At 38.1% G+C, this 24102-nt stretch overlaps 1 long non-coding RNA gene across 1 annotated transcript in view; it reads right to left on the bottom strand.

Moving 5' to 3' along the window:
- The window catches only part of LOC128812801 (uncharacterized), a 28282-nt gene that overhangs the window by 2117 nt on the left and 2063 nt on the right, over nucleotides 1-24102 (bottom strand). The window lies entirely within an intron of this gene.

Here is a 24102-nt window from a genome sequence, read left to right on the forward strand (position 1 = left end):
CGCTCCCACAGGAAAAAAAAAAGAGAAAATATTTTTCATTATCTGTGCCTGAGCGACACCCGTGTAATGCTACTGCAGGCAGTCACACAATGGGCACTTGAGCTAGATCCAACCATTGAACCAGAAGAATTTGCTGGCTAAATTGATGTTGGATTACACACCTGGCCCATTTATTAAACTCCCTTTTCCTTTTGTAGGGGAACTAGTCCAGAGATTGCTGGGAGGCAAAGCTCAGCACATCTCTGCACCTGGGGTTCAAGCATGGAGATACTATCATTGTGTAGGTTGACTTGCAGGTACAGAAAGCCAAACTAATACACAGTTTATGGGAAAGCAGGATTTCAGTAATTTTAGACAACACACACATCTGCTTTTTATGATATTTTTTTCATCATCACCGCACATACTGCTAATTTCAAAATTTTAAAAATTAAGAAAGTGTCAGAAATCTCCTTTCACTAGAATTGTGTTCTCTCAAGTTGCCTTTTCAGTGTCAGAGACTTGTGGGTGGAATTTTGCTGAATTTCTTCTAAAGATCTGCTGTCAAAAGACAATGTTTACTCAAATCAAATTAAAATAAGAGTAAATATTGATTTAACTTCCCTCTTCCCACTCCAGACATGTGCTTGAAATGCTGCTGCATGGTAAAATCATTCATGTCCCACTTTACTTGGCTCCCTTGGAAGGTCTCCCTTTCAAAACTTTAATCTTAATATTTTGACCCTCATTTGTCCCCCAAGCCATTTCCCTCATTTGCCTGCAGACACGGTTCCCCCCATCAGTCCTCCATGTCTCCCACTGACACTTGCTCTCATTGCTCTTTGCCGCAAAAATCTGTGCTGTGAACACAGTTTGACATTTCCTGACATTTCATGAACTAATTACACTACAAATAATTAAGCATGTTCACATCTGTAACAAACGAAGGCAAAATGGTTGTCAGCAACTGTGATTGATGACCTCCCTGAGACTTTATCTGATGAGATTCTTCCCCACTATAGGCAGAACCTGGATGCCACTGTGTTTGCAATAATGCCTTCAGCCCTTTTCATCAGATCAAACCAATGAGATGCTTGAAGAAAAGGATGGGAAAATTAATGACTACAATGAAATATTTGCATTTTTTCCAGGCCTGGAAAAAACAATGAACAAGAGATGTGACAACCTCAATTATTTGGTGATGCTAAGAGCTCCGAGACAGCTCCTGCTGGAAAGAGCTGTTGGGAAGCCTGGGGGTGTCAAGTCGGCTAGAAAAATGGCAGGTGACAAGGACAACACTTTTTTTTTTTTTTTTAATGCTACCCAGACCCACATGGCTTAGTTAAAAAGACAAATTGCAGCCTTGTGTTTCTTCTTTAGGGAGGGGGAATATGTGAGCTTTGAAACACAACCTTCTTTGAATGTAGCGCTGGAGTAAAAATTATATTGGTAATGGTTGTCTCCTCCAGAGAGAACATAAACAAATAGAATTCACTGGTGCTAGAGCTCTCTAAAGGGAAGAAAACTGCACGGTCAGTATCCTATGTGCTATAGTCAGTGATGGAAAAATACATCTACACATATATTTGTATAATCATATATACAACTAAATATATATGCAAAAAATTAAAGTTTATGTGCATGTGTGTGTGCATGTGTATATGGAAATTATACAACACATGGATACACAGATTAAACATGACACTCTGAACTACCTTGCAGTATGAGGATAATTTTACACATACACAGACTGCCTGCAGAGCAACCAAAACACCCTTCATCCTGAAAGAAAATAAAAAAAGAGGGAAGAAAACCCCAACCCTTGAAAATGAGGAATATATATTATTATAATTTCTATATTTGTGAGAACTGCTGTGCTGCTGTGCTTCCAAGTCCTTTAAAACAAAGAGTAAAACAAAAAGGAAACAACCTCTGGCGCACAACAGCATTTTGCATTTTCAAGACCATACTAACAGTATTCTTACACTAATAATAATAATAATAATAATAATAATAATAATAATAATAATGGGTATGAGAGAAGTTCAGCAAACAAGAACTAGGAGAGCTGAATAGTAGCCATGACACAGGGCTGGAAAACAGGGACTATTTACTTCTGCTTCTCCCTGATGTTGAAAACACTTAAACTTCAGCTGCCCTATGTATTAAAAATAGGAAAAAAAATCAAATTCTAGGGTAATAATCCTTGCCTATCTCACCTGGCTTTTACAACGATTAATTAACACTGTCTGTGTGTTTTAAGCATCTTGGGTGTCACAAGATCATCAATTATGATTCCTCCTGACCTTCTGGTGAGCGGTGACTGCCGTGCCTGAGACACCATCCTTGGGGACAGGGTGTCCACCCCAGGGCAGCCCTGGGAGCTGCTGGCTGCCCATGGAGCAGTGAGAATCTCCAGAGGGGAGGGCTCCACAAAGAGGGGTCCAGCATGGAGAAGCAATGGCTAATGCAGCTGCCAAAAGGATGTACAGGAGCAAACTCTAACTTCCCTTGAAGGCCAAGTTGCAAGTATCTTAATGTCAGCAGGCAAAATGTCTTTGTAAAAGTCCTCAAACTCATTCTGCTAATTGGTAAGTGCACTGCATCTTGCTCCTCGCCTTGCCTGTGATATGACAGTTGCCATGGTAACTGTTTGTTTCTACTGAATTAAAAAACAAACACAGTCAAAGAAAACCAATATTCCTTTTCCTAAGAACTTTTTGCCCAGAGTTCCTTATCCCTTTATTCTGCATTTTAACTTTTAACATGGCAATAAGGAAGCATTACTTCCTTTTTGTATTATTAGTTATACTAATACCCCGTCAATTTAACAAACTGTATGTTAAAACAAACCTATAAAAAGACTAATTACGGTGTAATTTAGAAGCAGGAGACATGTTGTATTTTTGTGATTTGAGGCTCCGCATTGGTTCAGTGAAGTGTTGGGAAAAGGCTGGTAGCAGGTCCCACCATCCTCAGGCACGAAGTAAAAGCCTTGCCATGGCCCACAAGAGACCCTGCAGATGGATTTGGGATGCCCAATACAACCAGCTGTCCATGTTCACTAAACTTTATACTTTGGTCTTGCTACAGCCTCCTGAGGATTTATAAATCATGTACTGAGCTTCCAGGGTCACAGGGAAGGAAACTTGCTCACTTCTGCAAACCATGGTCAGCCTACAAAGAGAAGGGTGCTGTGTCTATGCAGTGTTGTCCTTGCAACTGCTGGAGGAAATCAAAATCATTTTGGTTGAATTTTGTGCCCAGGTAAAAACAAAAACCCAGCCTAGGATAGGGTAAGGAGCCAAGATGTGATGTTGCCTGTGTGCCAAGAGCTTCTGACATCCTGTGAAGGGTTAGAAAAGCAAGGCTGGCAGGCTAACACAATGGAGGGAACAGTGGCAAAACAAAGCATGAGAGGTTTCTATGTTAATTTCTTGACTTTTAAACACAGAACTGAGTTTGCTTATGTTTTTCCCCCCACCTAATGAACACTAGTACAAGACATTCATTATGATTGTTGCCAACGTGCTGGTGCAGGCAGGCCCCAAGGAGTGTCATTCTGCTAGCAAAAGCAATAAAAGCCATTTGCTTAAACGCTATTATGCATATTCCCTTTCACAATTCACAAAAATACATATATCCTTGCCTGTTTAGGACCTTTTCCTGCACTTTTATATGGTTAACTGAAAGTCCCTTCCACTGACAGCTGCAAGTATTCAGGCAGGAATATCCAATTCCCAAAGCGAGCTGGCTTAAAAATGGACTGAGGAATGAATAATAATGGGAAAGGTACAAATTACTGTCCTATAAGTTAATAAGGCTGGGGCCTAATTATACCATTGCTTCTCCACCTTGCCATTCTTCTTGTGTGGCTGAGCAGATTAATTCTGCCTGTACTTGGATGTTTGATGCATTAACTTTGTCTGAAGTTCTCTTATGCAGAGTAGATGGGATATCATAAGCCAGGTGTCCACGTAAATGGACACCTGCTGCCCTTGAAACATTAAATTTTCAAACTGTTAGATAAATAGAGTCTTTTATTCTTTAGCATAGAAGTCAGTTACACCATGGCATTGACTGAATCAAGCAACAAATAAGATTTAAGTGTATCCAGTATTTTTAGGGAAAGTGTCTAAGTCAAACAGATTAAATGCCTTGGCACTGGTTCCAAAGTAGGATTTTGTGTTCAGCAGCTGGCATCTCAAGTCTTAAAATTTTGAGTACATTAACCTGACTGTGAAAGGGGTTTAGAGTAAGTATTTGAGACTTCTATGCAGTCTTTCAGTGCAAAAGTATGATTGTTATCTACACTTCACCTGAACTCTTAAAGTCTGACAGTTTGTTGCTTTTGCACACACATTTAATTTTACAGCCAAGAAGTCTCATTCTGCAGAATGAACAAAGTGCATAACTGAAATTGCATAAATATTTGCCAGATTAGGCCTTGTCTTTATAAATGTGCAACCAATATAAGCTGAGTTCTGGCAACAAATCTGTATCTAAATTGACCCCATGCCTCAGTTTGATTTCAATATCTTCTAATCCCTCCTCACAAAACAAATTGCATTAACCATGACTACATTTAGCCAACTACATTTCTCATTGTTTTTGTTCCTCCTCATAACTTCTTCCTACAGATTAAATGCTGATGCACTGAACTAACTGCTCTTGGCTGAGGTGGGCAGGTGTAATTTGATTAGTATAGATTCTGGATTTGGTAAGTACTGTATCAGTATCCTCCCTAGAAAATAGGTGACATGTCATGGGATATTAAGAATGGCCATTTAATGTAAAAACTCAGATAATACATGAGTTAAATGGACAAAATGAGAGAAAGCTTTTAAGCATTCTCCCAAGACAGATTGCAGAATAATATTACTGTACATGCAAGTAGAGCTGATTGACACAGTCAGAAGGCCATTATACTGGTATGGTATAAAATCATTATAGCAAAAAGCATTTCAGAGCTGCAGAGTGATAGTAGCAACATATAATGAATTATCAATAAAGAAGTGGTGATTCAGTTACATTACATATGAATAGAAAGCTTCCTGTTATATAATTTAAACCTGCCAGCCTGACAAGTGACTTGAATATTCAATTCCTTCTCTAGGTATATGAATCATCCTTTAACTTTACTGGAGACTGCAATTTTGTAGGGCAGGCCAGAAACTGAGCTATGCTAAGCAGTGTTTTTAAAGAAAGGTTGGTTGAGCAGATTTCAACCAGGTAGCCTCTGCAGAGGTTCTATTTGAACTCTCATGGAAACAGCATCAGCCTTTGAGATGATGCTATTAAATAAATATTTCTTCTGGTTTATGGCAAATAAACATAAAATACAGTCTTTCAGCAAGTCAATAGCACCAATATTTAATGATTGTCATTTTATCTTACCATAAAGCCCTTGAAGTTCATATTGTCACAAATTACTATTAGTGACAAAGCCCTAAGAAAAAAATCCCCAAACTATCAGTACCAAATCCTTGCCTTTTGAAGGCTGTGCTCCCAAAGGAGGCTTGTCTCAGACCTTGCTGCTGCATGAAGCTCTTCTGAACCCAACTACAGCGTGTTAGTTAAGTGTTGCAACATGATCCCATGGGAGGGTTAGGACCTTTGGGAAAATTACAGGTCCTTTTAAATGATTATATGTATCTGCAGTGCTAACATAATACCTAAGTCAAACTGCACTGGAAGCTTAAGAGTAATTAACTTTAAAGTTCAGGGAAACAGGAGGATTCAGTTTGAATGCCCTCAGTGCTAGAACCAAAGTCACAATCAACAAACAAGAAAGATTGAGGAGCTGAAAACGATCCAGCTGCAATAAATATGGGTATAATATTACCCGCTCCACATTCTGAAAATAAATACATTCACAACACTGTCAAACACAAGAATTTTAAAGTTTTGAGTAGTTCTAACTTGTCTTTCAGGATTGTTAAACTCTTGCATGTCAAAGACACATTTTCATATTTTTTTAAAATATATAGAAATTAAGTCTTACAAAGCATTTGATTTTATAGATACATTATATTACATTGCAATATTGGAATGTAATGCTACACAGATGCTCTATATACACAAACATATACATATTTGTATACATATACATAAATACCCCAGTATTATAACCACTCCAAGAAAATTAACAATAATGATAAAACTGTCCAGTAACCTTTTCTTCAATTGGTGATTTTAAAAAGGCTTCCAACTTAGCATGTTTGCCTAAATATGATGGGCTGCTATTTCAGAAATCCTCAGCATGCAGTCACTCCCATTTCAGACATTTCACCTTCTGTTTACTTCTTCTCCTTTCTCTTCCCTGTTAAGGATGATATCTTTACAAATGACAGAAGAAACACCTTCTCTTCCCTTTTCATACCCTGTTAGAAGCCTGCAGCTGAAGACATTTCTTTTACTGTGCTGAACGCTCCTGGGACTAAAGGCAGCTCAGAAATTTAATCACAGGCTGAGAGCTAGTAGTTAGATTGATGCTTGAAAAGGCCTTAAAGGAGGCGATGGGAGCATGGATTACTGCCTCACAACCACTAATTAGTAATGAAACTTCAAGAAAAGAACTGGTGAACATTTACGTGAATTTTTGCTGCCTCCAAAGATTAGTGGAGTAAGAGTTTCATTTTTCAAGTGGAGGTGTTTAAAAACAAATCTTCCTTCACACAGTCAGAATTCTGTAGATCACAGAGGTGACTTGTGCCATTTTAAGGCTCTGTTCTTCTCTGTTTTAAATATAAAATAATTATTGAGAGTACATGGTTTGAGGGAAAGAAAGATTTATGAGTGCGTGACCTGGCAGTCAGAAACAACCAAATACTCATATTGGCTCCAAAACCATCTCCTGGGCAAATCACTGTAATCTTGGGCAAACCACTCAACTTCCCTGCCTCAGCATTCCTGACTTTCAGGCAGAGGTACAGCTAGTTGCTCATCACAAGAATGTTGTAAAAATTAATTAGCAAACTGGCTATAAAGCACAGAGGATGAAAAACGTGCTAAAAGTTAAGCATTATAATTAGTGTTATTTAATGCATCTTTAAAAATCAAATTATATTTTTTTCTTTTCCTTTCATAATGAAATTACACAATGACTTTAAGAAATGACAAAGTAATTTGAAGTAAATGACTGGCCTGTAAAATTGAAACACACCCTAAAATGTGGTTATTATGGAATAACCACACACCCTGAGAGTTAGCACTGCTTGAGCTATGTATAACCTTAACTTAGTAGTGCATTATTAAGTGGAGGAGGATCAGCAATTGTAAAAGGGAGAGCGAGTGCTGATGCATGTTAAATACATGTTACCTCTTTGGCATCAGCAGATTTGGTGCTTCCACTCCTGGCAAAGAAAAGCATGCTGGGCAAATTAGACTTGTGTTACAAAAGGATTAATTAGGGTACAGCTAATACAAGCAATGTTTAGACGTGAATCAAGAAATTTAGGACACAGGGCTTATGGTGCACTGAATAATTGGCAACACCATAAAAGCAAGAAAAGACGTGAACTAATTTCACATTTTTGAGAAGTAGAAAGTTCTACCCCATCTTCTGCATGGTGAAGAATTACGCACTGTAGGTTTCTTTTTAAATACTTCATATTACCACACAAATTGTTTTCTTGTGTTTAAGTTTGGCCTCCCTCATTGTATTTAAATGTGAGCTATTTAAGGCTAAAAACATCAACAGGTATTTTATTCCCTTAATTAGAGCAGACTGGCTAAAACAAGACAGGAGACAAATAAGACTGTTGGGAAGTTAGGAGGCTGCTGTGCATGCAGGAACTGGAGCTTAGCTGCAGCTGATGACTGCAGAAATGCATGGACACAGGACAGAGCTGCACAGAGAGATCCAAGATGGTTTGCTCGACACCAGAAGCTGGAGAGTGCTGATAGCACAACTCTCCTGGCCTACTTCTCGCTTGCTTGATTTATTCTGCTTTTTTTTTTTTTTTTTTGAAAGAAGGAAAGGTAGAATAGTGGCTTCTACCCTGCAGTGGCACCTGAACACAGTCTGCCCTTTATTTGTCTGAGTTCCCTATCTGTAAGTGGCTGCAAATCTACTGTTCTGTGAAGCTGTTGGAAAAAGAATTCCCTTCCCTAACTTTGCTCCAAAACAATAAACACATTTCCTAAAACATTCACAGAAGTGCTAAGAGCAGGAGCTCTCAGAGTTTTGGAACACCAGCAGACTGAACACAGCCAAAGCAACAGCCAACAGCATCTGCTCAGAGGTGACTCCTGAGCTCAGCAAAGCCAGAATCCATCTCCAACCCACAAAAAGCCTTTGTGAAAATTGTGTCCATTAGGTCTATAAAATATAAAAACATATATTCTCTTTTAAAAATATTTAATATTTTGCTAACATATATATCTTGTTGAAATATGTTTCAAAATATTTAATGTTTAAATAAGCTTCTCCAAAAGTCAAAAAAAATATATTCTAAAATTATTTTGTACATTTTATGTAGGGCTTCTATACATCTTCTATGGACATTGGAGGCCAGGAAAAAAGAATACTCTAAACCAAAGAACTAAAAGAATAACATAAAAATGGGGAGAAAAGTAACCAAGTCTAAGAAATCAGTCTTAAAGCAAATGCTTCTTCAGTAGCACTGATCATATTCCCTATTCAGCACTCAGATTCCTTGTTTTTCCAGGCAAAATGAAAGTCTTGCTTGCCTGTAATATTGTTCCAGTCCTATACAGCTCAGCAGATGCAGCAGGGCACAAGTCCTGCCTGCACCTCCAGCCCAAGAGCCAGCAGGGCCAGCGCTCTGAGGCTGTGACAGATGCACTGCATCTAAACTCTCCTTCCAGGCACAGTGCTCCAAATCACTGGATTTACATGGAAAGTTTGTCCTCCTTAGCTGTGATTTATTTTCAGGGAAATTAAACCTTATATTCAAATACTGTTTTTCATTAAATCACTTTAAATTATATTTAAATAATTCCCAATCTTCTCTTTAATTAAACATTGTAAGGAACAATTTCCATCTTTTATTGAGGAAGCTTGACTTTGCCAAGTTCCTGAAACACGTGACATAGTAGGACAGAGAGTCATCTGTTATTTTGATTCCTTTTCTGAGTTTTGCTTACAAGCCCTGCTTTCTGGAGAAATGAAAAATCAGCTCCTACAAGGCCTCACACTTTAATCACTTCAGGTTAACATGACACCTTAAAGAGTAATCTCCCTTTCCTTTCCATCTCATGATTCACTCCGCTCCACCTGCCAATTCAAGGTTCTTCCAGGATTACCCATTATTCCTACACTCACATAACTTCCACCGCCTTTCCTCATTTTGAAAATCAAATTAATTTTGTTAGCAACAGAATAAAAAATTGCTGAAAACATGAAGTAGATATAATATATTTATTGTCCAGGTTGAATCTCACCCAGTTCAACCTGAAGTTTTTGAAGTTTCCATTTAATTAAGAGTAATATGCTTTTAAATACCCATCAGTTAGTTCTGATTTTGTTGCACTTGAATGGCAGTATTCAATAAAAGGCAAGTAGAGTCACAACAGAAATACCAGAACTATGTTTCAGTAAAAAAACATTGTTCAAAAACATTGTCTAGGAATGAACAAAGCTATTAATACAACTGAATCTGTTTAGCAAACAACTTTTTTTTTTATCAGGTTCAGTTCTAAAGATCAGTTTCTTAGTTTAAAAAAACTGTCCTGAAGTTGAAAAGATGAAAGTTTAGAAAAGAAAAATTAAATAAAATAATCCTCAACTGTTTCACGATAAACTGACACCACATGCATAATTTCTATGCCTCTCCTTCTCTTTCACACAGATCCAGTGCGAAAACTGGGTTTACTGGTCAAGGGTGAATCCAACACAGCGCGCTCCCACTTTCACAGAAATCCTTTGGTTTCTCCTCTGTTCAGCTTCCGCTAATCTGATGAAATCAGAATTGTAGCTCCATTTCCTGCTCTGTTTCTTCCTTGTTTCAGCTCCCTGCTGTTTGTTTCTAGGATATTCTCATCCCTGCTGAGTGTATATTTTACTCTCTTTTAGAAGAGGCAGGATCAAGTTTCTTTTTCTCACACTATCTGTTACGGACGCCTGCTATGGGAATCGCCAGCCGGCAGCGAGACCCCAGCACTTGGAGCATCTGGGCAGTTATCATGAGCTAATAGAATCACTTCAGCAGCTCATGTTAACCGTGGTTAACAATTGGTTGTTTTCACTCCTTCACACTTCCTTGGATCTTAAAAGAAGAATGGCATTGAAAAGAAGCATTTTGTGCCTACAAGATGGACTAAATTTAACAGTGGTGTAAACAAGGAGAAATCTCCTGAACTGAAAAAAAGGAAAGAAAAAAAGGAAAGAAAAAAAGGAAAAAAAAATTATTCTCTTAAATATATCTTTGCTTACTGTAGAGGCTAAACGGGTTGTGTCAAGTGGGGTTAGTTCATTTCTGTTCCCTCAGATGGAGAGCCTCATATGAGCATGCAATGATGAAAATAAGATTCATTTATTTTTGCAATGATGTAAAACTGACACGATGGTGTCTCACCCCATTGACAGGTCAGGAATGGACCACGGTCTTCTCCTGCTCCCTGCCAGCCAAGGTATCACAGCTTGTGAAGGCCTGTGCCTGGAACTGCTGCTCTAGGCCTTGCCCAGCTGCCACTGCACACTTCTGCAAAATAGAGGCCAAATCTGCAACCAGCCTGACCAAGAGGAGACTGCTAGGCTTCCAGCTAAGTGTATTTATTATTTATTAGATTGTAACTATCAGATTAACTTTCCAAATCTATAAGGGCAAACAAAACCAGAAGAGATTGGTGAGACAAAGAACGAAGAGTACAATAGGCTTCTGAAAACGTGGGAATGATGATGCTCCATACTGCCAAACAACTGCTAAGCTGCACAGCCAGATGCCTCCCGGTGTAGTTATTATTAATTCCTATCTCATTAACTAATTTTCTGATCTCCACCCAAAAAATAACTTTTTTTCCCTTGTGATGTAACACACAAGAGAGGCTGTCTCTCATTCAGCTGTTCTAAGTCTTGCAAGAATGCTGCCATAGGATCACAGGTGACAATCCAAGAGAGAAGATGCTTTAGTTAAATACATATTGCTCCTGCCATTCTGAATCAACATCCCTTAAGGGACAGAGGTATTTCCTCATCCCCTTCTGCCACCTGGCTGGGCAGCTCACACCTCTGTCTCTAAGCTGAATGGCCCAGGTGGGGCAGTACTTAACATCATGGTCCCTCTCCATCTCCAAACAGAAGAGCATGTCCCCAGCAGTGCCAATCCAACACTCTTGAAGCCAGCAAGGTTACTACCGGTGTGTAAGGTCTTTCTTTGCTAGGGAACGCCTAATATGCTACTTGTTCTGGAAAACTCCCTCAGGCAGCTACATGCCTGTGAAAAAGTCGAGTTGCCTCTAGGGCAATGTGCTTCTAGGGCCTGGATCTGTCTGCAAGTGTGCTTTGGAGGCGGAAGAAAGGCTTGTCACTGATCCCAGCGCAGCTGGCAGGGCTGCAGCTGAGCTGCGAACGAGCTACAAATTAGTCCAACATTTAAATGCTCACTTCTAAAGATAAAAGCCAACTAAGCCTCACACAGTAGCTTTTCCTAAGGAATGGGAAGTGTCTCTAAGAATAACCATAGCTGCTGTGGAGCGGTCGGGGTTCATGAGAGCTGCCTGACATCACGCCAGGAAGCTTCACGCTGCAATGCGATACTTTTAGAAAAGACTTCACTGCCTTACTGGTTACCATTACCAAACACCACGACATCATCCTCACATCATCCCCTTTATAGCTCACATGTGTGGAGCTGGGTCTGCCTGCTTCCCAAAGACATTAAGATGCCACCTAAAGCTCCAGCTACATGAGTACTTTATGCTTTAACCTCTGTAGAGCGCCTTAAAAAGTGGTGCCATGGCAGCTGTGTCCAGATGGATGGCTCTCACTATCCCAACACCAATGGCAGCCTTCAGAAGCACTTGGGTTCCAGTAGAACAAGACAAAATGACCAGAAACTTTTATCAGTAAAAAATAAAATAAAAATGTAATCCACTTCATCCAGTCCTCAAGTGACTGTGATTGTTAACAGCCCTTTTTAAAGAAACTGCAGTACTAAACTTAAATAAAACATATTGATGTACTGAGTGACAGAAGTTCCTCACTGGAATAAACACAGAATGTAGACAACCCTCTTGTACAGATGTACGCCTTCTTCCTCAAACATTTTCCCCCTTGTGTATTAATGTATGTGATTAATGTTTTTTGTGTTTTCAGCAAAAAAAATACCACCCCAAATGAAACAAACAAAAAAATCCTCTAGAAATGAAGAACTAGGAGCAATGTTCAAAGTATATGGTTTATATGCCTGAAAATATTTGTTTTTACTTTCTCTTACTGAGACAAATGTTAAAACTTCTATGAACGTTTTATGAATTCTTGCCACGCTAAATAACATGTTCCAACTCAAGATGTACCTCTAAAACCGTCTTTTCAGTATAAACAAAATGATGTCATATTGACAGAGGGAAGAGCAAAGCCTGGCTGTTTAATTTGGAAGATTGCTAAAAGTGATACATTTAACTCTTCTTGTCTAACAATGGAATGTTTTTATAGTTCACAATGCCTAACACCCTTGCTCATATAAAACAAGTTGTCTTGAGTTCCTGTTGAACTAATACACATCCTATTCTTTTTCTGTGTATATCGTAACATTAGGAAAGAAAACGAAATGTGTATCAAAATAAAACCCCATTTTCATCCAACTGCATCAAACGCTTGTAACATTTTAAAGCATTTAAGAAGCAGATTAGAAACCTACCCAGAACATTCAAGAATACAAATGTTTCAGTTATGCTCTAGGTGTATCATGGATATCTCCAGACAACACAGTTTTCAGTCCAGCGTTATTTTCTCCTATTTATGGTGCTCATGTTGCTCCTCCTATTGTTTTCATTTTGTATCTTACTTTCCTTTTCCCTGTCCTCTCCTTCCCCTAATTCTCTTTTTCTCCTCTTCTATTGCTTTTGAGTTTGGTATTGTTTTCTCCCCTTAATTTTGTGTCTAACACCATTTCTGTGCTCTGCATGGCTCACCACTGTACCCAAGGTCTCTTATTTTCTTCTCCCCATGCTTTACTGACATTGCAGCCTCTTGAAGGATGACAGGTATGTACTAAGCCCAATTCCTGACTGGGGCTTCCATGCACAACCCACTCTCTTGCCAACATATTAGAGCTCATTACATTACAATATGTGTTGATCTTTGGAAATGGGAACACTGTTGGTAAGAAAAAACATTATTATAGATTGCCCTCTCCAAGACATCTGATAAACTATGAGAACTCTCCACATTGGCACCTCATGGGTGCACTGTGTGAAAATGGGGATACAGAAGCAGAAGAACTATGATGGAAAGCCAAGCCAAATACTTTGATGCATATCTGCAAAAGTAGCTACCAGCTTCTTCAGGAAGATCTAAAATGAAAGAATAAGAATAGGCACACATTTGGAAACATTAAAAGCCTATAGTCAAAGTTTACAATTTAAAAGCATTAAGTGCCTAGCCTATTAAAGGAATAATCCTCAGATAAATGTGCTTCATCAATTGTGCAATAATTTGCACAATTTTGTCCCTTAAACCAAATCAAACCAAGCCAAACCAGAATAGTAGAAAAAACAAGTTGTTAAAAATGTAGTTAATTCCTAGTTAACAGTTTCAATTTTTAACAAGCATGAATAAGTTCCACTAAACATGTCCATAGCCAGTAACAAGTATGAGAACACCAGAAGTTTGAGTTTAGTAGACTTCCTCACCATTGTACTCCATGTCTTTCTAGCCATGCCCAGACGGATCTGTTTGAAGGAGGAAGAGTAGTTTAGTTCCTAAAGCTTATTTAATCATTTCCCTTTCCACTGCCATTGTAAACTTCAGCTTTGTCCTGAGACTGCAAACACCAACAGGAAGCCTGTAGTACTCTTATAGTTTGAAGGGCTGCAGGATAATACTGTATCTTCACGAGATGCACAATAGGACCACAGTCTTAGTTTAAAAAGTCTAACAAACTAACTTTAGGATGATTAAACTGTGTTTACTAATAAAGCCTTTATTAAGCAGCCTTCTGCATTTCCATTGAACCCAGAACCTTTATTAAGCAGAGATAATTACTCTTTTGGCTAGAACCATGCTGATTTTTTTTCATAAGGCTATGGAAGTAGGAACCATTGCAGCTGCTTTACATTTCAGCCAATCCTTTCTTGAGGGAAGTATGTTGACTTCATGTTGACAGGCAAAATAGTATGTTGACCAAGGCATGACTTTCCTGATATTAACACCTGCTGGGACATTAAAGACTTGAAGATAATTGGTGCTCTGAGAAACTAAGTGTATAGATAGAAGATTCAACTGAAGACCACAAATGTAAAGAGCTGCCATTTGAAGAAGTGCCAAAAATAAATCACCATTTACAGTGCAAAGAACTAAAGTGAGTGCCTCAGCAGCACTGAGATTTCGTACAAGGTTTGTGTCACATGTTTCATTCAATAAGGCAATCAAGATGATTAGGCAGCGTAGGAGAGGTTCATTAATGGCCATAGCAGACACTGAGTCAGCTCCTCATTTACAACCAATGCACCTGGACGTTTTCATTTTTGGGGGTCTTAACTTAGAGTAGTGAAATTTATGTGGACAGACAATACACACGTGTATTGTACAATTTTTTTTTGTCTTAAAGCTGAAGTAAGTGGTACTAGCAGAAATTATTTTTAAAAATGGTGTCTCACAGTTCACATGCTTCCTTTAGTTAGCTTCTTTACTTTAGGCCCTTAATTATAGGGTGAGAAATTAGCTAGGGATTTTATTTTGAAGATATTTTATACTGAAGAGGACACCAAAGCTATAACTGATGACAATACTCAGGAGTATATCTTTAGCTCCAAAGAGAGAAATTTTGCATACTAATCACTAGTATTATGGAAGATGCAGAGTTATAGAAAGCAAAGATGAGAACTATGAGAGAAATGCACCAGATTAGTAACAACTGTGGCTGAGGTTGTGAAACAGCAGCCTTTTAATGAGAACAAGGAGTGTGATTTGCTATTCTGTTTTAATCATGCAACAACAGTTATCTCAGTTAACTCCCAGTTATCAGTAAGTGAGGAGTCCCTTTTTTCCTGTACCCTGCAATGCATATGCAAACTCAAAATAGGGTGTTTCTCATTTCATTACACATAGAAATTTCGCTGTGCACACATCCCTAAACATGCCCAAGCACTTCTTTCTGTTTCCCTGACTTGAACACAGGCACTGTGGTATTAAACAAGAGCAACAGAAATGTTGCCCAATACTGGGGTCATGCAACAAAAAAACAGATCAGCCTTACTCTGCAAATAACATTTCTATGACCACAGAATTTCCACAAAAAGGAAATGAAAAAATTTAGTTGAAATCCGGGACCCACACAGCAAAGGTTCACCTGCCAAAGACTAAGTATTCACCGAGTAAATAGAAAAGACTTCTCTACAAAGATTGCCTGAAAAAAAACCTTCACAAGCCCATAGCCACACAACACTGGAAATTTTAAGGCATGTATTTAAATACTGTTGTTATAAAAAATGAAAGCTAATTGAACAATAAAGGGGAAAAATAAGGAACATCTGAAGAGAGATGCCTCCCTGACAATAGAAGTGTGATGTTCAGGTCCTCCATACTGCAAATCAATTGTTCCTGTCATTTGAACTGGGGATTTCCTGAAAGGATTCCTTCATCTGGTGCAAACAACACAGCACTCAGCTGTCTGCATGCCATGAAGGAACAGTGAAGGAAGAGCAGTGCCATACCTGGAAATCAGGAAAATTCAGAGTTTATCAGTGGCTATGACATACCAGTGACATCAAAAAGGGAGAGCACGGCTGAAGGTGGGCCATTCTTGTGTCTCTATCCACAACAAAGCTTCTCTTGAGCTCTCCAGACTGAGTTGAACAGAGGATCATTCACAGACCTCTGACTGAAGGTTGCTCATTGTAGGGGATTAGCTGGTATCACAGAAGGAGACAAGGACTGGCGGTATCCACCACTGAGCAGTGTGGGTCCTGGATCCCACTGAGGACAGAGGCTGAGTAACAGCTCATGGCATTATTGCTCAGGCCATCACAGGACCAAAAGACTCTGTAATTTGGCTGTGGGAGGAAAGAGAAGCAAAGGACCATAAAGATTTGTACAGCAGTATATTACAGGAGCAGCTCTCCCTCCCCCTGGTAGCTCAGTATCTCCTCATGGTGGAATGGGAGTGTTTTATTTTTGTTTTCCTTTCCATTAGAGGATGACCTTTGCTACAGTTAGGTTGATCTGCCGCAGAGACAACATCCTCCAGCTTCCAGGGCTTGTGCTTCCTCAGTAGCAGCAGATACTTTCTGCTGCTGCAGTTTCCTTATTTAATCATGTCTCCATAAATCAAAAGTGACCAAAACTGTTAAAAAACATTTGGGTAAGAACTCGGAGCAGCTGAAGAGAGACCAAGACTGAGTCATTGCCTGATGCAATTTCTGTAAACACAGTTGACCTCATTGTTGTGTTAACACCACCCCCTGTAAAAAGCCCCCAAAAAACAAAATGAAACAAAACAAAACAAAACCCCAACAAAAAAACAAACCCAACCAAAATATTTTTAATTGCATAAACATTGCTGTGAGTACATCACTAAATACCAAATGAAAGATGTATAGAGGAGCATATTTCTCTTGGAAACTGACCAAATGAACATCTGGTAGCTGAGTCTTCTGGAAAAATCCATCAGAGGATAATGACAGCAGCATTAGATGCACCACCATAATTAATACTATGTTTCGATGGGTTTAAACATGAAAAGTGCTGAATGCTGCTGTGAGATGCTTTCTCAGATCACACCTAGTTCAATGACGAGTGAATCACTGATTGTTGGAAAGATATACCAAGGAAAGGATGATGCACCACTCCTACACTGATAAGCAGTCACTGCTAGCTGGAGTCGGATAGCAGGACACAACAGAAGGACATCTGGTCTGACCCTGCATGGTGTTCATTACCTTTCAAAATATTTTGAAATTATCAATAAATAATTTTAAAGCTAAACACTGAGGTTTAACATGGGAAATAATACCAAATTTCAGACTGGTCCTGCTGCTGAAAGGGTAGGAACCACTCTGTTGTACTTTAAGGGTTTATTTTGCTCCATAAGGCTCATAGGATGCCCATAATAAAAAGGGACTTTCAATATATACACTATTGGTTTTAATGGTGGATTTCAACAAGAAAACAGGATTTTTAATACTTAGTATGATCCCTATGTCGTGGTAAGTGTGATTTTAATACAATATACAGCTTTTGTATTATTTCAATTTATTATTGTATTATTATCAATTTATCAATTGTATTATTATCAATTTATTTCACAGCTGAATTATGGCCTCAGTACAAAATTACTGAAATTCTACTGAAAAAAAAATCAGCCACAAAGAAAACTCACCTGCAGTGAAAATCCTACCTGAATAAATTACTTTGATACCTCTGCAATGTACGTACAGAATAACACAATCATAGAAATATCAGTAAAAGTGAACTTTAAGGGTTCTGCTTATGTCATGAATAAGAATTGACATGAACAATAAACAAGCCATGATCCTTACCAGACCTTGAAAATTTCCAAGAGCCTCTGGCCAACCTGTTCCAGTACTACCATACCTTCCTAGGGGAAACATTTCTCCTAACACGCACTTTGAATCTTCTCAAGACAGCTCTTGTGTTTGTTGTCCCTTACTAGATTGTCACTGAGCAGTTTGGCTCAGCCCTTTTGTAATTACCCTTCTTGCTCTCCTTCACATTGAAGAGGTAGAAAGGTGAGAAATGACACAGCAAAATCCTTCACACAACATCACTAAGCAACCTTTCATCCACAATACAGTTTAAAAATTTTGAAGAAATAAGACTTTTCTACTCAACCGTGTGTTCTAAACCTAATTTTTCCTGTGCCAAAAGCTACCCTGAAAAATATCTGAAAAGTATTCCCATAAATTATGCAAATAAATTATTTGGGTAATATTAATAAAGAAAGAAAGCAACTGTGTTCCCCAGTTTAACAAAAGAAACAGTAAGCACATTTAAACAAGGCTTTTAAAATATATTTTTAACAGAAGCAGTATCTGAGAATACATTTTACAATTGCTAAAGACATGGCTTTAGATCATTAATATCAAATAAAAAGCACTGTGGTCACAAGATGCAAAGACACATTATGGAAAAATCTCACTCTGCCATCTTTCAAAAACTATGTGTCAGCAGCCTTAATGCCAGATTAAACAATGCTTGTCCTTCCACAGCCAGCAGAAACTGCATGTTGGGAGCTAACCCAAGTATCCTTTAGCCAGATCAAATTTACCTTGAGTGCTTTGATAGCACATAGATTGGATATTAACGGTGGTGAAACCACAGCCCACATTGTCAGACAACTACATAATGCAGCTGGGGGATTTTATAGATACGTGATTGTACCTGCATAAAACCTCCAACATCTGTGGAATGCACCTTACAAATGTGCTGAATCCTGAAACTCAGGTAGACACACATCTCTTTTACCACTCACTTTCAGAACCAATTTTGGATAGTATTAAAGTTGTGGATAGCTCCTCATAGTGCCAAATATTGCTTCAGTTAATCAAATGAAACGTACTTAAATATTTAGGATAGCTTATAGACTGCTATCTTCCCACATTTAAAAATTAAAATGGCTTATTTCATTATGCAGAAATCAACTGAACACACAGTTCTGTCATACAGCAAGTAACTCAAAAGAATTATAGCTAAGTAGTTTGCACAGTCTATATTTAGTGATTCTTACTTCCAAATACTTAGACACTAGATCTGTCCTTAAAGTATTCTTAAAAGGATTGGCAAGTATGTCTATGTGTAAAATATGATAATCCTATGTTAATTCTCCTCCTTACCACTCCGTAGATGCCTGGGAACAAACCATTGTAAGCATTAAGCTTGCTTGAGTTTGCACTGCATTTGTATTCATTAACCAGACTATTAGTGAGAGCATTTTAGAATTCTCCGACTTTTCCAATAGCTGTGTATGTACATTCACTGGCTGTATTATTTATCTGTGTGAGTGTACATCTACCCACCCATCCATCTCCACTCCTGCATGCATACAGATCAATATGTGTCCCTGTATATTTATGTCTTTCACCATTCTCAAGACATTCAGTCTACTTCTCTGGCACCAACTCTGGGAAACTACTGCTTTAGCTAATGCCCTTCTGACTGAAAACAGAGCTCCATGCATCATTGACAGGAACCAAGGCAAAAAAGTAGAACAAACAGATGGAGGTGCAAGAAAGGGAAGTATTTATGCTAAATTCGAGAAAAATAAAGGGATTAAGGGAATGTCACAGACTAGATGATTTAAGAAGGGGATTTCTTCTGAAGAGGGGATATTTCTCTGCTAGAATAGAAATTGATCATGTATTCTAACTAGGGTTAATTCTAACATCTAGAACAAATCTAAATCTTAAACCCAAAATTAAGAGTTGGCTTGTGGTGTCTATTGTATCTGTCAATGGCTTTAAAAACCAAGGAGAAAATACTTTATGTTTGGATTCAGCCAACACAGTAATATTATTTATAGGCTGCCTCAGGAGCAGTAATAATTTTGCATGTTTTTCAGTACTCAACAGAGCATTTTCAGTAATTTGAATTATTTTAACATGTTCAAATTTATTTTCCATCCTCTTTTCGAGACACTGGATTAAGAAGCCAATCTCCCTTCTTCTCCCTGTCACTCTGCATTTGTAGTTGCAGACTAAGCCATGCATCTGTAGGGCTATCACAAGCAGTGAAGCAATTATTTCCCTAAACCTTCTGAGCTAACTGTGCTGGAACTGGGTGATCTTTAAGGTCTCATCCAACCCAAGCTATTTTACAACTCTGTGGCATTCATGCACCAGACCTCACATCTGATAGTGATGTGGGTCTAACACAGACCTACTGTCCCAGTGCTTTTATCTCTAAGGGGTCTGACCACTTATGAACACCTCCACCCTTATTTCAAACTAAACCAGAGCACAAAGAATGGCAAAGAAAACCCCATGACCATGGTAATCTCATGAAATCATACTTGCCTTATATTTAAATCAGTGATTGAGCTCCTCTCCTCGTGTGCCAGAAAAAATGGCTAGTGTATCCAGGGAACTTCTCCTCTGCTACTACTTTATCCCTCAGGCACAAATAGCACTGTGCTTACATGCAGACTCAAAAGTTATACCAATACCCATGCAAAAAACCTATACTGTTACATGATAGCTTTTAATCTGATCCCATGCTTAACACTTCCATGTAAATCCCTAGTGCTACTAGGATAAACATCTCAGAAAGCAGAAGTTATTTATTACTAAGTAAATAATTCTTTTCTTCTCCACCTGTCAGGTATAAGTGAAAGACAGAAGCTGAACCACATGTCGAATAAGATGATTTGGGTTGCATTGTCAAACTTATCACCAACTTCTTGTACGACTTGGAAGAGGGCAGTCAGTTCTGACGTATTCCCTGCATACACAAATCCCCCTGATGGCATTTTAATGGGAGGAATGCTGGCTTTGCTATAAATTTCTGTTCTGAAATTACAAAGAAAAGGTGAGATGTACTCAGGCTGCAGTTGTATTTGCTATAGGGTATTGCACATCTAATATCTGGAAGGTAAGAAAAGCAGAGAGAAGCTCTAAGACTGCAGCAAACTGAGTGTAATGATAACAACTCTGGTGATGTTCAAGAGAAAGCACCAGCATTACCACCTGCACAGCACAAAGGCAACGGGGGAATCCAGGGTATTTACAGATGTTCATCAAACAGTAAAGTCTCATTGCACTTCACCTGGCAGAAAAACAATTCCATTCACATTTCTCATGATTCTTTTACCATTGACTTGGATTTAGCAGAGTATACTAACATTTCATTTCTGATGAAGGCACAATACTGGGAGCATTGGCATATTTTGTGAGTATAATTCATTTTTTTGTTCTGGTTGGAATGCAGTGCAGTGCAATGTTACTGCTGAGTGAACACCTGTAGTTAGAAAACACTGGTTTGCGCAGAGGGCCCAAAGCATGCCAAACTGTTCTCTGGAAGGAGATTTGAAAAATGAGCATTTAAAAAAAAATAATCCTCCCGTGCACAAAAAGAAATAAAAAGCAGGCATGAAACTATTCTTTCAGTGCCAGATGTCAAAAAGACAAAATCAAGAATTTGAATGTCTTGGGGATGAATTTCAGCTTTGTCTGTAGGACAAACTAAGGGTTATCTCAAACATTGTAGGATCCAGTTCCTCAAAGCACCAAAGTACATACTTATCCCAGTTTCTCAAAGTACAAAAATGCGTAAAAGTCAACAAGAGCAGTGTAAGGAATGATACTGAAACCCTTTTCTCTCTGAGATACATTAATTTCACTTTTATGGAAAAATGCCATCTAGAAATGAAAGGGTTTTATTTCAAACTGTCAAAACATTCAATTTAATTTGCAAAACATCCAAATATGATCTGGCTGCAAATATTTTAGCCAGTTTTCATTTACAGAAAGAGTGCACATCTTTTAAAACATGTTCTGAAAAATTGACATAAAATTGCAGACAGCCTTTACCATCATGAAACTCCTTTTTCAGAGAATATCTGTTCCATGACTAAAAGGACTCAAGGACTTTATTTTCATGCCAGAATATCAAAATTCTGTTTTCCTAAAAAAAACCATGCTCAGAGTCACTCCTCAAAAAATAAATTCTAAAAACAACACGCTTAATTTTTGTCTTCTCCTGTTTTGACCTCTATTATTGAAATGCAACAGACACATTAATGAGATTGAAGCTCATTCAAATTAATTTTGCTTGTACAATTTCCTTTACCTTGTCTTCTGTTACTGTTGACATTGCGAAACATGAACTCTGTGTTGGTGAACTGCAGTAAAATAACAGGTATGTAACATGTCCTTGAGGATTTTTAAGTTTCCTTTCATTTGTTCTACTCCCTAGATGATGCTATCTGCCATTAATTTACACAAAATTTCCTTTCCTCTTTTACTCAACACAGAGTTTGACAGTCTGATACTGAAGTTCTAGATGATACCCATCTTTCTCTCCTTCCACTGCTCTGCCATGCAGTTTGTCCTCCAGGCATTTTACTGTTCTAGCCCATTTATGCTTCTCTCCTGCATTACCTTTGACCTTCACCCCTTCTCCTTCACTGATTTCCTTCCACATCTTTTTCCAAGCTGTGATTAAACAATACCAGATACAGCAAAAAGGGTAAGAAAACATAACTTCATTTGATCACTTCAGCTTCATCCTCAAAGCAAAAAACCCAACAAGAACAAAACCAAAACAAGACAAAGAGAACCAAACAAATCAACAAACAAACAAAAACCACAAAAAAACCCAAACCAAGCCAAAGAAATAATTAAGCAGTTAAGTATCAAAGTGTAAGTGTGATAAAGCTAAATCAATGGTGATGGATAAATTTCTGAGATAGGGGTGACTTACATATATCAGAATTCAGAATAAGGCCCTCTACATACCCATACATTAACTACACATGTTCTTTCAGCACGTAAGTTTTCTCTTGCAGGTTTACAGAAAATAGAAAACAATACTAAAAAGCAAAGCTTTGGGCAAATGTTTTATGTCCCAAAATAATGCTGCTACTTAACACTGAAACACAAAGTGTCCAGAAGAAGAATCTGGAACTGTTATGTAATAAGGCATTCCTCCATAAAGGCTATCAAGCACAACCCATAATATTTTTACCAGTATGAACATGAAATCCTACATGAAATCCTTTTATTAGTCTAAAAATAACTGCATGAGATACGCCGGCATTTATGTTCATCTATTGCACCAAGGTTCTTGGTACAAGAATCACCTCGTTAATGCTTCAGAACACAGTATAAATACTCATTTCAGAGAAAAATTATGAAGAATAAACCAAGTGATAATGCTGTACATGACTTGTCTAATATTCATTATGATTACCTAAATGCAATGATAAAAGAGCAGATTATTTCTCCTCCCATTTTTTGCAATAATCTCATGTAGTTTAAATTATCTACATCTATCAACTCCACACACTGGCCAAGGCTGAAACAGTGTTGACCAGATCCACAGAAGTCAATTAGCTATGCCAATTTGCTCCAGCTGAGAATCGATTCTTGGTTGTCTTTATGCTTCCTATAGAATATTCTGTAGGAAGCATTGCTTTAATGAATCTTGGTCAGCATGTATGGGAAATGTCAACACGAAATTCCTTCTCACCAGCTTTTGGACTCCTTAAAATAGACAGTTCAAAAAAATCCAATCTACCACCTAGAAAACCATAGGCTTTGATTGAAATTGCAGATAAATTTAAAATTAACTCCAAAGGAGGGGGCTTCAACATTATCAATCTCATAAAACTATTATCCTTCTTTTCCTTCGGCAGGTTTTCATAAATTTGCAATTAAATCATTTAAACCATTCTTGTCCAGATGCTGTTGATGAGAAACAATCACAAGAAACACAGCAAACAAAAGAAAGATCATAAAATACATTAACTTTTACTAGCCATGCTGCCGTGCATTAGCATTTTTAATAATGACCTCATTATCATTTAGTTCAACAAGCAAACAAAAACTGTTTATTTGATAATTTATTTATTCTAAAATAGCGTAGCCTTTTTTATGTGTCCTTGTTATGAGCTCACTAACGTTAAAGGCACCGCTACAATCAGTTAAGTAATTATCATAGGATAAAAGCTTTTACCATGAAAAAGTTTTGTTTGAAAAAGCATGAACTGTGATTCTCATTGATAGCTTTCACCAAGTGCAGGATTCAGTACATTGTAGCACAAAGGCCTAGATTATCTCCCTCTGTTAAAGGCTTAAAATTCTACAACCAGACCATGCCAGTTACCAGTATCAGATTATGATAACAAGATCATGTTCAGTTATAAAAACAAGTGTCTAAACTTTTCTCATGTCACTTTCCATCTAAGTCCCATTGCAGTTGTGAAAGGACCCATCTGAATGTCTGTAGAAGCTCATTTTAAAGCTAGCTCTTTGAACTGGATT

Source organism: Vidua macroura, chromosome 11 (genome assembly GCF_024509145.1).
Source record: "Vidua macroura isolate BioBank_ID:100142 chromosome 11, ASM2450914v1, whole genome shotgun sequence".
NCBI lineage: Eukaryota > Metazoa > Chordata > Aves > Passeriformes > Viduidae > Vidua > Vidua macroura.